The sequence below is a fragment of the Heterodontus francisci genome, unplaced genomic scaffold, assembly GCF_036365525.1.
Source record: "Heterodontus francisci isolate sHetFra1 unplaced genomic scaffold, sHetFra1.hap1 HAP1_SCAFFOLD_72, whole genome shotgun sequence".
Taxonomy (NCBI): domain Eukaryota; kingdom Metazoa; phylum Chordata; class Chondrichthyes; order Heterodontiformes; family Heterodontidae; genus Heterodontus; species Heterodontus francisci.
The window spans coordinates 2,666,043-2,684,903 of NW_027140794.1; positions in this window are offsets into that span (position 1 = coordinate 2,666,043).

Consider the following 18,861-nt stretch of genomic DNA (forward strand, 5'->3'; position numbering starts at 1 on the left):
CACACCTGGCAGGATCCTGATACACAGTGAAACCCCCCTCACATCTGGCAGGATCCTGATACACAGTGAAACCCCCCTCATACCTGGCAGGATCCTGATACACAGTGAAACCCCCCTCAAAACTGGCAGGATCCTGATCCACTGTGAACACCCCATACACACCTGGCAGGATCCTGATACACTGTGAAACCCCACTCACACCTGGCAGGATCCTGATACGCTGTGAAACCCCCATACACACCTGGCAGGACCCTGATAAACTGTGAAAACGCAATTCACAACTGGCAGGATCCTGATACACTGAGAAACCGCCATACACACCTGGCAGGATCCTGATACACTGCGAAAACCCAATTCACACCTGGCAGGATCCTGATACACTGTGAAACCCCCATACACACCTGGCAGGATCCTGATACACTGTGAAACCCCACTCACACCTGGCAGGATTCCGATACACTGTGAAACCCCCATGCACACCTGGCAGGATTCTGATACACTGTGAAACCCCCATAGACATCTGGCAGGATCCTGATACACTGTGAAACCCCACTCACACCTGGCAGGATTCTGATACACTGTGAAACGCCCATACACACCTGGCAGGATCCTGATACACTGTGAAACCCCACTCACACCTGGCAGGATTCTGATACACTGTGAAATCCCAGACACACCTGGCAGGATCCTGATACACTGTGAAACCCCCTACACACCCGGCAGGATCCTGATACACTGTGAAAACCCATACAGAACTGGCAGGAACCTGATCCACTGAGAAAACGTCGTACACACCTGGCAGGATCCTGATACACTGTGAAAACCCCATACACACCTGGCTGGATCCAGATAAACTGTGAAAACCCCGTGCACACCTGGCAGGATCATGATCCACTGCGAAACCCCACTCACACCTGGCAGGATCCTGATACACTGTGAAACCCCCAAACACTCCTGGCAGGATCCTGATACACTGTGAAACCCCAGACACATCTGGCAGGATCCTGATGCACTGTGAAATCCCCATACACACCTGGCAGGATCCTGATAAACCGTGAAACCCCATACACACGTGGCAGGATCCTGATCCACTGTAAAAACCCCATACACACCTGGAAGGATCCTGATAAAATGTGAAACCCCCATACACACCTGGAAGGATCCTGATAAACTGTGAAACCCCCATACACACCTGGCAGGATCCTGATCAACTGTGGAACCCCCATACACACCGGGCAGGATCCTGATAAACTGTGAAACCCCCATACACACCTGGCAGGATCCTGATAAACTGTGAAAAACCCAGGCACTCCTGGCAGGATCCTGATAAAGTGTGAAAACCCCATACACACCTGGCAGGATCCTGATACTCTGTGAAACCCCCTGACACACCTGGCAGGATCCTGATATATTGTGAAAACACCGTACATACCTGGCAGGATCCTGACTCTGTGAAACTCCGTACACGTCTGGCAGGATCCTGATATATTGTGAAAACCCCGTACACACCTGGCATGCTCCTGATCCTCTGTGAAACCCCGTACACATCTGGCAGTATTCTGATATATTGTGAAAACCCCGTACACACCTGGCCGGATCGTGATCCTCTGTAAAACCCCGTACACATCTGGCAGGGTCCTGATATATTGTGAAAACGCCATACACACCTGGCAGGATCCTGATCCTCTGTGAAACCCCGTACACATCTGGCACGATCCTGATATATTGTGAAAACCCCGCACACAGCTGGCAGGATCCTGATCCTCTGTGAAACCCCGCACACATCTGGCAGGATCCTGATCCACATTGAAAACCCCATACACACCTGGCAGGATCCCGATACTCTGTGAAAACCCCTGACACACCTGGCAGGATCCTGATATATTGTGAAAACCCCGTACACACCTGGCATGCTCCTGATCCTCTGTGAAACCCCGTACACATCTGGCAGGATTCTGATATATTGTGAAAACCCCGTACACACCTGGCCGGATCGTGATCCTCTGTGAAACCCCGTACACACCTGGCAAGATCCTGATCCACTGTGAAAACCCCATACACAGCTGGCAGGATCCTGATAAACTGTGAAACACCCATACACACCTGACAGGATCCTGATAAACTGTGAAACCCCCATACACACCTGGCAGGTTCCTGATGCACAGTGAAACCCCATTCACATCAGGCAGTATCATGATACACTGTGAAAACCACATACACATCTGGCAGGATCCTGATCCACTGTGAAACCACATTCACATCTGGCAGCATCCTGATACACTGTGAAACCCCATTCACACCTGGCAGGAATCCTGATACACAGTGAAACCCCATTCACATATGGCAGGATGCTGATGCACTGCGAAACCCCATACACGGCTGGCAGGATCCTGATGCGCTGTGAAAACCCCCATCCACACCTGGCAGGATCCCGCTACACTGTGAAAGCCCATACACACCTGGCAGGATCCTGATACACTGTGAAAACCCCATTCACATCCGGCAGGATACTGATACACAGTGAAACCCCATACACACCTGGCAGAATTCTGATCCTCTGCGAAACCCCCATAAACACCTGGAAGGATCCTGAAACACTGTGATACCCCAGACACATCTGGCAGGATCCTGATGCACTGTGAAAACCCCATGCACACCTGGTAGATCCTGATACACTGTGAAAATCCCATACAGATCTGGCAGGATTCTGATCCACTGTGAAACTCCATACACACCTGGCAGATCCTGATATAATGTGAAAACCCCATACACACCTTGCAGGATCCTGATAAACTGTGAAACCCCATACACACCTGGCAGGATCCTGATAAATTGTGAAAACCTCATACACATCTGGCAGGATCCTGATCCACTGTGAAAACCCCATAGACACCTGGCAGGATCCTGATAAACTGTGAAACCCCCATGCACACCTGGCAGGATCCTGATAAACTGTGAAACCCCCATGCACAGCTGGCAGGATCCTGATAAACTGTGAAACCCCCAAACACACCTGGCAGGATCCTGATAAATAGTGAAACCCCCATACACACCTGGAAGAATCCTGATAAAATGTGAAAACCCCATGCACACCTGGCAGGATCCTGATATAGTGTGAAAACCCCATACACACCTGGCAGGATCCTGATACGCTGTGAAATCCCCGTACACATCTGGCATGATCCTGATATATTGTGAAAACCCCGTACACACCTGGCAGGATCCTGATACACTGTGAAACCCCCAGACACACCTGGCAGTATCCTGATAAACTGTGAAACCCCCATACACACCTGGCAGGAGACTAATACACTGTGACAACCCCGTACACACCTGGCAGGTTCCTGATGCACAGTGAAACCCCATTCACATCTGGCAGTATCATGATACATTGTGAAAACCCCAAACACAACTGGCAGGATCCTGATACACAGTGAAACCACATTCACATCTGGCAGGATCCTGACACACTGTGAAACCCCATACACACCTGGCAGGAGCCTAATACACTGTGAAAACCCCGTACACATGGCAGGTTCCGGATGCACAGTGAAACCCCATTCACATCTGGCAGTATCATGATGCACTGTGAAAAACCCATACACAACTGGCAGGATCTTGATCCTCTGTGAAACCCCATTCACATCTGGCAGGATCCTGATACGCTGTGAAACCCCTTTCACACCTGGCAGGATCCTGATACACAGTTAAAACCCATTGACACCTGGCAGGATTCCTGATACATAGTGAAACCCCATTCACATCTGGCAGGATCCTGATACACTGTGAAACCCCATACACACCTGGCAGTATCCTGATCCACTGTGAAAACCCCATACACACCTGGCAGGATCCTGATCCAATGTGAAGCCCCATTCACACCTGGCAGGATCCTGATACACAGTGAAAACCCCAAACGCACCTGGCAGGACACGGAACCACTGTGAAAATCCCATTCACACCTGGCAGGAACCTGATGCACTGTGAAAACCCCAAATACACCTGGCAGGACCCAGATACACAGTGAAACCCCATACAAACATGGCAGGACCCTGATACATAGTGAAACCCCAAACACAACAGGCAGGATCCTGATCCACTGTGAAACCCCATACACACCTGGCAGGATCCTGATCCACTGTGAAAACCCCAAACACACGTGGCAGGATTCTGATACACTGTGAAACCCCATGCACACCTGGCAGGATCCTGATACACTGTGAAATCCCCATTCACATCCGGCAGGATCCTGATACACTGTGAAACCCCATAAACACCTGGCAGGATCCTGATCCACTGTGAAACCCCCATACACACCTGGCAGGATCCTGATACACTGTGAAACCCCATACACACCTGGCAGGATCCTGATACACTGTGAAACCCCATACACACCTGGCAGATTCCTGATACACTGTGAAAACCCCATACACACCTGGAAGGATCCTGATGCACTGTGAAACCCTATACACACCTGGCAGGATCCTGATCCAGTGTGAAACCCCCATACACACCTGGCAGGATTCTGATCCACTGTGAAAACCCCATACACACATGGAAGGATCCTGATCCACTGTGAAACTCCATACACACCTGGCAGATCCTGATACACTGTGAAAACCCCATACACACCTGGCAGGATCCTGATCCACTGTGAAATCCCCATACACACCTGGCAGGATCTTGATAAACTGTGAAATCCCATACACACCTGGCAGGATCCTGATAAATTGTGAAAACCCCATACACATCTGGCAGGATCCTGATCCACAGTGAAAACCCCATAGACACCTGGCAGGATCCTGATAAACTGTGAAACCCCCATGCACACCTGGCAGGATCCTGATAAACTGTGAAACCCCCATGCACAGCTGGCAGGATCCTGATAAACTGTGAAACCCCCAAACACACCTGGCAGGATCCTGATAAATAGTGAAACCCGCATACACAACTGGAAGAATCCTGATAAAATGTGAAAACCCCATGCACACCTGGCAGGATCCTGATACTCTGTGAAATCCCGTACACATCTGGCAGGATCCTGATATATTGTGAAAACCCCGTACACACCTGGCAGGATCCTGATCCTCGGTGAAACCCCGTACACACCTGGCAGGATCCTGATACACTGTGAAACCCCCAGACGCACCAGGCAGTATCCTGATAAACTGTGAAACCCCCATACACACCTGGCAGGAGACTAATACACGGTGACAACCCCGTACACACCTGGCAGGTTCCTGATGCACAGTGAAACCCCATTCACATCTGGCAGTATCATGATACATTGTGAAAACCCCAAACACAACTGGCAGGATCCTGATGCTCAGTGAAACCCCATTCACATCTGGCAGGATCCTGGCACACTGTGAAACCCCAAACACACCTGGCAGGATCCTAATACACTGCGAAAACCCCGTACACACCTGGCAGGTTCCTGATGCACAGTGAAACCCCATTCACATCTGGCAGTATCATGATGCACTGTGAAAAACCCATACACAACTGGCAGGATCTTGATCCACTGTGAAACCCCATTCACATCTGGCAGGATCCTGATACACTGTGAAACCCCTTTCACACCTGGCAGGATCCTGATACACAGTTAAAACCCATTGACACCTGGCAGGATTCCTGATACACTGTGAAACCCCATTCACCTCTGGCAGGATCCTGATACACTGTGAAACCCCATACACACCTGGCAGGATCCTGATCCACTGTGAAAACCCCATCCACACCTGGCAGGATCCTGATCCAATGTGAAGCCCCATTCACACCTGGCAGGATCCTGATACACAGTGAAAACCCCAAACACACCTGGCAGGAACCGGAACCACTGTGAAACCCCCATACACACCTGGCAGGATCCTGATACACTGTGAAACCCACATACACACCTGGCAGGATCCTGATAAACGGTGAAACCCCCATACACACCTGGCAGGATCATGACACACTGTGAAAATCCCATTCACACCTGGCAGGTTCCTGATACATAGTGAAACCCCATTCACATCTGGCAGGATCCTGATACACTGTGAAACCCCATACACACCTGGCAGTATCCTGATCCACTGTGAAAACCCCATACACACCTGGCAGGATCCTGATCCAATGTGAAGCCCCATTCACACCTGGCAGGATCCTGATACACAGTGAAAACCCCAAACGCACCTGGCAGGACCCGGAACCACTGTGAAACCCCCATACACACCTGGCAGGATCCTGATGCACTGTGAAACCCACATACACACCTGGCAGGATCCTGATAAACGGTGAAAGCCCCATACACACCTGACAGGATCCTGATACACTGTGAAAATCCCATTCACACCTGGCAGGATCCTGATCCACTGTGAAGCCCCATTCACACCTGGCAGGATTCTGATACACTGAAAACCCCAAACACACTTGGCTGGATCCTGATACACTGTGAAACCCCATACACACCTGGCAGGAACCTGATGCACTGTGAAAACCCCAAACACACCTGGCAGGACCCAGATACACAGTGAAACACCATACAAACATGGCAGGACCCTGATACATAGTGAAACCCCAAACACACCTGGCAGGATCCTGATCCACTGTGAAACCCCATACACACCTGGCAGGATCCTGATCCACTGTGAAAATCCCAAACACACGTGGCAGGATTCTGATACACTGTGAAACCCCATGCACACCTGGCAGGAACCTGATACACTGTGAAATCCCCATTCACATCCGGCAGGATCCTGATACACTGTGAAACCCCATAAACACCTGGCAGGATCCTGATCCACTGTGAAACCCCCATTCACACCTGGCAGGATCCTGATACACTGTGAAACCCCATACACACCTGGCAGGATCCTGATACACTGTGAAACCCCATACACACCTGGCAGATTCCTGATACACTGTGAAAACCCCATACACACCTGGAAGGATCCTGATGCACTGTGAAACCCCATACACACCTGGCAGGATCCTGATCCAGTGTGAAACCCCCATACACACCTGGCAGGATCCTGATACACAGTGAAAACCCCAGACACACCTGCCAGGATCCTGATGCACTGTGAAACCCCATACACACCTGGCAGGATTCTGATCCACTGTGAAAACCCCATACACACATGGAAGGATCCTGATCCACTGTGAAACTCCATACACACCTGGCAGATCCTGATACACTGTGAAAACCCCATACACACCTGGCAGGATCCTGATCCACTGTGAAATCCCCATACACACCTGGCAGGATCCTGATAAACTGTGAAATCCCATACACACCTGGCAGGATCCTGATAAATTGTGAAAACCCCATACACATCTGGCAGGATCCTGATCCACAGTGACAACCCCATAGACACCTGGCAGGATCCTGATAAACTGTGAAACCCCCATGCACACCTGGCAGGATCCTGATAAACTGTGAAACCCTCATGCACAGCTGGCAGGATCCTGATAAACTGTGAAACCCCCAAACACACCTGGCAGGTTCCTGATAAATAGTGAAACCCCCATACACACCTGGAAGAATCCTGATAAAATGTGAAAACCCCATGCACACCTGGCAGGATCCTGATACTCTGTGAAATCCCGTACACATCTGGCAGGATCCTGATATATTGTGAAAACCCCGTACACACCTGTCAGGATCCTGATCCTCTGTGAAACCCCGTACACACCTGGCAGGATCCTGATACACTGTGAAACCCCCAAACGCACCTGGAGGTATCCTGATAAACTGTGAAACCCCCATACACACCTGGCAGGAGACTAATACACTGTGACAACCCCGTACACACCTGGCAGGTTCCTGATGCACAGTGAAACCCCATTCACATCTGGCAGTATCATGATACATTGTGAAAACCCCAAACACAACTGGCAGGATCCTGATGCTCAGTGAAACCCCATTCACATCTGGCAGGATCCTGGCACACTGTGAAACCCCAAACACACCTGGCAGGAGCCTAATACACTGTGAAAACCCCGTACACACCTGGCAGGTTCCTGATGCACAGTGAAACCCCATTCACATCTGGCAGTATCATGATGCACTGTGAAAAACCCATACACAACTGGCAGGATCTTGATCCACTGTGAAACCCCATTCACATCTGGCAGGATCCTGATACACTGTGAAACCCCTTTCACACCTGGCAGGATCCTGATACACAGTTAAAACCCATTGACACCTGGCAGGATTCCTGATACACTGTGAAACCCCATTCACATCTGGCAGGATCCTGATACACTGTGAAACCCCATACACACCTGGCAGGATCCTGATCCACTGTGAAAACCCCATCCACACCTGGCAGGATCCTGATCCAATGTGAAGCCCCATTCACACCTGGCAGGATCCTGACAACACAGTTAAAACCCCAAACACACCTGGCAGGACCCGGAACCACTGTGAAACCCCCATACACACCTGGCAGGATCCTGATACACTGTGAAACCCACATACACACCTGGCAGGATCCTGATAAACGGTGAAACCTCCATACACACCTGGCAGGATCATGACACACTGTGAAAATCCCATTCACACCTGGCAGGTTCCTGATCCACTGTGAAGCACCATTCACATCTGGCAGTATCCTGATACACTGTGAAACCCCAGTCACACCTGGCAGGATTCTGATACACTGTGAAACCCCATACAAACCTGGCAGGAACCTGATGCACTGTGAAAACCCCAAACACACCTGGCAGGACCCAGATACACAGTGAAACCCCATACAAACATGGCAGGACCCTGATACACAGTGAAACCCCAAACACACCTGGCATGATCCTGATCCACTGTGAAACCCCATACACACCTGGCAGGATCCTGATCCACTGTGAAAACCCCAAACACACCTGGCAGGACCCTGATACACTGTGAAACCCCACATAAACCTGACAGGACCCTGATACACAGTGAAACCCCTAACACACCTGGCAGGATCCTGATAAATAGTGAAACCCCCATACACACCTGGAAGAATCCTGAAAAAATTTGAAAACCCCATGCACACCTGGCAGGATCCTGATATAGTGTGAAAACCACATACATACCTGGCAGGATCCTGATTCTCTGTGAAATCCCGTACACATCTGGCAGGATCCTGATATATTGTGAAAACCCCGCACACACCTGGCAGGATCCTGATACACTGTGAAACCCCCAGACACACCTCGCAGTATCCTGATAAACTGTGAAACCCCCATACACACCTGGCAGGAGACTAATACACTGTGACAACCCCGTACACACCTGGCAGGTTCCTGATGCTCAGTGAAACCCCATTCACATCTGGCAGTATCATGATACATTGTGAAAACCCCAAACACAACTGGCAGGATCCTGATACACAGTGAAAACCCATTCACATCTGGCAGGATCCTGACACACTGTGAAACCGCATACACACCTGGCAGGAGCCTAATACACTGTGAAAACCCCGTACACCTGGCAGGTTGCTGATGCACAGTGAAACCCCATTCACATCTGGCAGTATCATGATGCACTGTGAAAAACCCATATACAACTGGCAGGATCTTGATCCACTGTGAAACCCCATTCACATCTGGCAGGATCCTGATACACTGTGAAACCCCTTTCACACCTGGCAGGATCCTGATACACAGTTAAAACCCATTGACACCTGGCAGGATTCCTGATACATAGTGAAAACCCCATACACACCTGGCAGGATCCTGAACTGTGAAACCCCATACACACCTGGAAGGATCATGATGCACTGTGAAACCCCATACACACCCGGCAGGATCTTGATCCACTGTGAAACCCCATTCACATCTGGCAGGATCCTGATACACTGTGAAACCCCATACACACCTGGCAGATTCCTGATACACTGTGAAAACCCCATACACACCTGGAAGGATCCTGATGCACTGTGAAACCCCATACACACCTGGCAGGATCCTGATCCAGTGTGTAACCCCCATACACACCTGGCAGGATCCTGATACACAGTGAAAACCCCATACACACCTGGCAGGATCCTGATACACTGTGAAACCCCATACACACCTGGCAGGATTCTGATCCACTGTGAAAACCCCATGCACACATGGAAGGATCCTGATCCACTGTGAAACTCCATACACACCTGGCAGATCCTGATACACTGTGAAAACCCCATACACACCTGGCAGGATCCTGATCCACTGTGAAATCCCCATACACACCTGGCAGGATCCTGATAAACTGTGAAATCCCATACACACCTGGCAGTATCCTGATACACTGTGATACTCCAGTCACACCTGGCAGGATTCTGATACTCTGAAAACCCCAAACACACTTGGCTGGATCCTGATACACAGTGAAACCCCATACAAACATGGCAGGACCCTGATACACAGTGAAACCCCAAACGCACCTGGCAGGATCCTGATCCACTGTGAAACCCCATACACACCTGGCAGGATCCTGATCCACTGTGAAAACCCCAAACACACCTGGCAGGACCCTGATACACTGTGAAACCCCACATAAACCTGACATGACCCTGATACACAGTGAAACCCCTAACACACCTGGCAGGATCCTGATAAATAGTGAAACCCCCATACACATCTGGAAGAATCCTGAAAAAATGTGAAAACCCCATGCACACCTGGCAGGATCCTGATATAGCGTGAAAACCCCATACATACCTGGCAGGATCCTGATGCTCTGTGAAATCCCGTACACATCTGGCAGGATCCTGATATATTGTGAAAACCCCGCACACACCTGGCAGGATCCTGATAAATAGTGAAACCCCCAAACACACCTGGAAGAATCCTGAAAAAATGTGAAACCCCCAGACACACCTCGCAGTATCCTGATAAACTGTGAAACCCCCATACACACCTGGCAGGAGACTAATACACTGTGACAACCCCTTACACACCTGGCAGGTTCCTGATGCACAGTGAAACCCCATTCACATCTGGCAGTATCATGATACATTGTGAAAACCCCAAACACAACTGGCAGGATCCTGATACACAGTGAAACCCCATTCACATCTGGCAGGATCCTGACACACTGTGAAACCGCATACACACCTGGCAGGAGCCTAATACACTGTGAAAACCCCGTACACCTGGCAGGTTCCTGATGCACAGTGAAACCCCATTCACATCTGGCAGTATCATGATGCACTGTGAAAAACCCATACACAACTGGCAGGATCTTGATCCACTGTGAAACCCCATTCACATCTGGCAGGATCCTGATACACTGTGAAACCCCTTTCACACCTGGCAGGATCCTGATACACAGTTAAAACCCATTGACACCTGGCAGGATTCCTGATACATAGTGAAACCCCATTCAGATCTGGCAGGATCCTGATACACTGTGAAACCCCATACACACCTGGCAGTATCCTGATCCACTGTGAAAACCCCATCCACACCTGGCAGGATCCTGATCCAATGTGAAGCCCCATTCACACCTGGCAGGATCCTGATACACAGTGAAAACCCCAAACGCACCTGGCAGGACCCGGAACCACTGTGAAACCCGCATTCACACCTGGCAGGATCCTGATACACTGTGAAACCCACATACACACCTGGCAGGATCCTGATAATCGGTGAAAGCCCCATACACACCTGGCAGGATCCTGACACACTGTGAAAATCCCATTCACACCTGGCAGGACCCTGATCCACTGTGAAGCCCCATTCACATCTGGCAGAATCCTGATACACTGTGAAACCCCAGACACACCTGGCAGGATTCTGATACACTGAAAACCCAAAACACACTTGGCTGGATCCTGATACACTGTGAAACCCCATACACACCTGGCAGGAACCTGATGCTCTGTGAAAACCCCAAACACACCTGGCAGGACCCAGATACACAGTGAAACCCCATACAAACATGGCAGGACCCTGATACGCAGTGAAACCCCAAACACACCTGGCAGGATCCTGATCCACTGTGAAACCCCATACACACCTGGCAGGATCCTGATCCACTGTGAAAACCCCAAACACACGTGGCAGGATTCTGATACACTGTGAAACCCCATGCACCCCTGGCAGGATCCTGATACACTGTGAAATCCCCATTCACATCCGGCAGGATCCTGATACACTGTGAAACCCCATAAACACCTGGCAGGATCCTGATCCACTGTGAAACCCCCATACACACCTGGCAGGATCCTGATACACTGTGAAACCCCATACACACCTGGCAGATTCCTGATACACTGTGAAAACCCCATACACACCTGGAAGGATCCTGATGCACTGTGAAACCCCATACACACCTGGCAGGATCCTGATCCAGTGTGAAACCCCCAAACACACCTGGCAGGATCCTGATACACAGTGAAATCCCCATACACACCTGGCAGGATCCTGATAGGGCGGCACAGTGGCGCAGTGGTTAGCACTGCAGCCTCACAGCTCCAGGGACCCGGGTTCGATTCTGGGTACTGCCTGTGTGGAGTTTGCAAGTTCTCCCTGTGTCTGCGTGGGTTTTCTCCGGGTGCTCCGGTTTCCTCCCACAAGCCAAAAGACTTGCAGGGTGATAGGTAATTTGGCCATTATAAATTGTCACTAGTATAGGTAGGTGGTAGGGAAATATAGGGACAGGTGGGGATGTTTGGTAGGAATATGGGATTAGTGTAGGATTAGTATAAATGGGTGGTTGATGGTCGGCACAGACTCGGTGGGCCGAAGGGCCTGTTTCAGTGCTGTATCTCTAATCTAATCTAATCTAATCTAATCTGATACACTGTGAAACCCCATACACACCTGGCAGGATTCTGATCCACTGTGAAAACCCCATACACACATGGAAGGATCCTGATCCACTATGAAACTCCATACATACCTGGCAGATCCTGATCCACTGTGAAATCCCCATACACACCTGGCAGGATCCTGATAAACTGTGAAATCCCATACACACCTGGCAGGATCCTGATAAATTGTGAAAACCCCATACACATCTGGCAGGATCCTGATCCACAGTGAAAACCCCATAGACACCTGGCAGGATCCTGATAAACTGTGAAACACCCATGCACACCTGGCAGGATCCTGATAAACTGTGAAACCCCCATGCACAGCTGGCAGGATCCTGATAAACTGTGAAACTCCCAAACACACCTGGCAGGATCCTGATAAATAGTGAAACCCCCAAGCACACCTGGCAGGATCCTGAAACTCTGTGAAATCCCGTACACATCTGGCAGGATCCTGATGTATTGTGAAAACCCCGTACACACCTGGCAGGATCCTGATCCTCGGTGAAACCCCGTACACACCTGGCAGGATCCTGATACACTGTGAAACCCCCAGACACACCAGGCAGTATCCTGATAAACTGTGAAACCCCCATACACACCTGGCAGGAGACTAATACACTGTGACAACCCCGTACACACCTGGCACGTTCCTGATGCACAGTGAAACCCCATTCACATCTGGCAGTATCATGATACATTGTGAAAACCCCAAACACAACTGACAGGATCCTGATGCACAGTGAAACCCCATTCACATCTGGCAGGATCCTGGCACACTGTGAAACCCCAAACACACCTGGCAGGAGCCTAATACACTGTGAAAACCCCGTACACACCTGGCAGGTTCCTGATGCACAGTGAAACCCCATTCACATCTGGCAGTATCATGATGCACTGTGAAAAACCCATACACAACTGGCAGGATCCTGATCCACTGTGAAACCCCATACACATCTGGCAGGATCCTGACACACTGTGAAACCCCATACACACCTGGCAGGAGCCGAATACACTGTGAAAACCCCGTACACCTGGCAGGTTCCTGATGCACAGTGAAACCCCGTTCACATCTGGCAGTATCATGATGCACTGTGAAAAACCCATACACAACTGGCAGGATCTTGATCCACTGTGAAACCCCATTCACATCTGGCAGGATCCTGATACACTGTGAAACCCCTTTCACACCTGGCAGGATCCTGATACACAGTTAAAACCCATTGAAACCTGGCAGGATTCCTGATACATAGTGAAACCCCATTCACATCTGGCAGGATCCTGATACACTGTGAAACCCCATACACACCTGGCAGTATCCTGATCCACTGTGAAAACCCCATACACACCTGGCAGGATCCTGATCCAATGTGAAGCCCCATTCACACCTGGCAGGATCCTGATACACGGTGAAAACCCCAAACGCACCTGGCAGGACCCGGAACCACTGTGAAACCCGCATTCACACCTTGCAGGATCCTGATACACTGTGAAACCCACATACACACCTGGCAGGATCCTGATAATCGGTGAAAGCCCCATACACACCTGGCAGGATCCTGACACACTGTGAAAATCCCATTCACACCTGGCAGGACCCTGATCCACTGTGAAGCTCCATTCACATCTGGCAGAATCCTGATACACTGTGAAACCCCAGACACACCTGGCAGGATTCTGATACACTGAAAACCCAAAACACACTTGGCTGGATCCTGATACACTGTGAAACCCCATACACACCTGGCAGGAACCTGATGCTCTGTGAAAACCCCAAACACACCTGGCAGGACCCAGATACACAGTGAAACCCCGTACAAACATGGCAGGACCCTGATACGCAGTGAAACCCCAAACACACCTGGCAGGATCCTGATCCACTGTGAAACCCCATACACACCTGGCAGGATCCTGATCCACTGTGAAAACCCCAAACACACGTGGCAGGATTCTGATACACTGTGAAACCCCATGCACCCCTGGCAGGATCCTGATACACTGTGAAATCCCCATTCACATCCGGCAGGATCCTGATACACTGTGAAACCCCATAAACACCTGGCAGGATCCTGATCCACTGTGAAACCCCCATACACACCTGGCAGGATCCTGATACACTGTGAAACCCCATACACACCTGGCAGATTCCTGATACACTGTGAAAACCCCATACACACCTGGAAGGATCCTGATGCACTGTGAAACCCCATACACACCTGGCAGGATCCTGATCCAGTGTGAAACCCCCAAACACACCTGGCAGGATCCTGATACACAGTGAAATCCCCATACACACCTGGCAGGATCCTGATAGGGCGGCACAGTGGCGCAGTGGTTAGCACTGCAGCCTCACAGCTCCAGGGACCCGGGTTCGATTCTGGGTACTGCCTGTGTGGAGTTTGCAAGTTCTCCCTGTGTCTGCGTGGGTTTTCTCCGGGTGCTCCGGTTTCCTCCCACAAGCCAAAAGACTTGCAGGGTGATAGGTAAATTGGCCATTATAAATTGTCACTAGTATAGGTAGGTGGTAGGGAAATATAGGGACAGGTGGGGATGTTTGGTAGGAATATGGGATTAGTGTAGGATTAGTATAAATGGGTGGTTGATGGTCGGCACAGACTCGGTGGGCCGAAGGGCCTGTTTCAGTGCTGTATCTCTAATCTAATCTAATCTAATCTAATCTGATACACTGTGAAACCCCATACACACCTGGCAGGATTCTGATCCACTGTGAAAACCCCATACACACATGGAAGGATCCTGATCCACTGTGAAACTCCATACATACCTGGCAGATCCTGATCCACTGTGAAATCCCCATACACACCTGGCAGGATCCTGATAAACTGTGAAATCCCATACACACCTGGCAGGATCCTGATAAATTGTGAAAACCCCATACACATCTGGCAGGATCCTGATCCACAGTGAAAACCCCATAGACACCTGGCAGGATCCTGATAAACTGTGAAACACCCATGCACACCTGGCAGGATCCTGATAAACTGTGAAACCCCCATGCACAGCTGGCAGGATCCTGATAAACTGTGAAACTCCCAAACACACTTGGCAGGATCCTGATAAATAGTGAAACCCCCATACACACCTGGAAGAATCCTGATAAAATGTGAAAACCCCATGCACACCTGGCAGGATCCTGAAACTCTGTGAAATCCCGTACACATCTGGCAGGATCCTGATGTATTGTGAAAACCCCGTACACACCTGGCAGGATCCTGATCCTCGGTGAAACCCCGTACACACCTGGCAGGATCCTGATACACTGTGAAACCCCCAGACACACCAGGCAGTATCCTGATAAACTGTGAAACCCCCATACACACCTGGCAGGAGACTAATACACTGTGACAACCCCGTACACACCTGGCAGGTTCCTGATGCACAGTGAAACCCCATTCACATCTGGCATTATCATGATACACTGTGAAAAGCCCATACACAACTGGCAGGATCTTGATCCACTGTGAAGCCCCATTCACATCTGGCAGGATCCTGATCCACTGTGAAACCCCATTCACAGCTGGCAGGAACCTGATGCACTGTAAAAACCCCATTCACATCCGGCAGAATCCTGATGCACTGTGAAAACCCCATACACACCTGGCAGGACCATGATACACTGTGAAAACCCCATACACACCTGGCAGGATCCTGATCCACTGTTAAAACCCCCATACACATCTGGCAGGATCCTGATACACTGTGAAACCCCATACACACCTGGCAGGATCCTGATACACTGTGAAACCCCATACACACCTGGCAGATTCCTGATACACTGTGAAAACCCCATACACACCTGGAATGATCCTGATGCACTGTGAAACCCCAAACACACCTGGCCGGACCCAGATACAAAGTGAAACCCCAAACACACCTGGCAGGATCCTGATCCACTGTGAAACCCCATACACACCTGGCAGGATCCTGATCCACTGTGAAAACCCCAAACACACGTGGCAGGATCCTGATCCACTGTGAAAACCCCAAACGCACGTGGCAGGATTCTGATACACTGTGAAACCCCATGCACACCTGGCAGGATCCTGATGCACTGTGAAATCCCCATTCACATCCGGCAGGATCCTGATGCACTGTGAAACCCCATAAACACCTGGCAGGATCCTGATCCACTGTGAAACCCCCATACACATCTGGCAGGCTCCTGATACACTGTGAAACCCCATACACACCTGGCAGGATCCTGATGCACTGTGAAACCCCATACACACCTGGCAGATTCATGATACACTGTGAAAACCCCATACACACCTGGAAGGATCCTGATGCACTGTGGAACCCCAAACACACCTGGCAGGATCCTGATCCACTGTGAAACCCCCATACACACCTGGCAGGATCCTGATACACAGTGAAATCCCGATACACACGTGGCAGGATCCTGATACACTGTGAAACCCCATAAACACCTGGCAGGATTCTGATCCACTGTGAAAACCCCATACACACATGGAAGGATCCTGATCCACTGTGAAACTCCATACACACCTGTCAGATCCTGATACACTGTGAAAACCCCATACACACCTGGCAGGATCCTGATCCACTGTGAAATCGCCATACACACCTGGCAGAATCCTGAGCCACTGTGAAACCCCCATACACACCTTGCAGTATCCTGATAAACTGAGAAACCACCAAACACACCTGGCAGGAGCCTAATACACTGTGAAAACCCCGTACACACCTGGCAGGTTCCTGATGCACAGTGAAACCCCATTCACATCTGGCATTATCATGATACACTGTGAAAAGCCCATACACAACTGGCAGGATCTTGATCCACTGTGAAGCCCCATTCACATCTGGCAGGATCCTGATCCACTGTGAAACCCCATTCACAGCTGGCAGGATCCTGATACACTGTGAAAACCCATTCACATCTGGCAGGATCCTGACACACTGTGAAACCCAATACACGCCTGGCAGGAGCCTAATACACTGTGAAAACCCCATACATAACTGGCAGGATCTTGATCCACTGTGAAACCCCTCTCACTTCTGGCAGGTTCCTGATACACAGTGAAACGCCATTCACACCTGGCAGGATCATGATACACAGTGAAACCCCATTCACACCTGGCAGGAATCCTGATACACTGTGAAACCCCATTCACATCTGGCAGCATACTGAAACACTGTGAAACCCCATACACACCTGGCAGGATCCTGATCCACTTTGAAAACCCCATACACACCTGGCAGGATCCTGATCCACTGTGAAGCCCCATTAACACCTGGCAGGATCCTGATACACAGTGAAAACCCCATACACTCTTGGCAGGATCCTGATACACTGTGAAACCCACATCCACACCTGGCAGGTTCCTGATACACTGTGAAACCCACATCCACACCTGGCAGGTTCCTGATGCACTGTGAAAACCCCATACACACCTGGCAGGACCCTGATACACTGTGAAACCCCACATAAACCTGACAGGACCCTGATACACAGTGAAACCCCTAACACACCTGGCAGGATCCTGATCCCAAGTGAAACTCCATACACACCTGGCAGGATCCTGATCCACTGTGAAAACCCCGAACACACGTGGCAGGAATCTGATGCACTGTGAAACCTCAGACACACCTGGCAGGATACTGATACAATGTGAAGTCCCCATTCACATCCGGCAGGATCCTGATGCACTGTGAAACCCAATACACACCTGGCAGGATCCTGATCCAATGCGAAACCCCCATGCACACGTGGCAGGAACCTGATACACTGTGAAACCCCATAAACACCTGGCAGGATCCTGATCCACTGTGAAACCCCCATACACACCTGGCAGGATCCTGATTCACTGTGAAACCCCATACACACCTGGCAGGATTCTGATCCACTGTGAAAACCCCATACACACATGGAAGGATCCTGATCCACTGTGAAACTCCATACACACCTGTCAGATCCTGATACACTGTGAAAACCCCATACACACCTGGCAGGATCCTGATCCACTGTGAAATCCCCATACACACCTGGCAGAATCCTGAGCCACTGTGAAACCCCCATACACACCTTGCAGTATCCTGATAAACT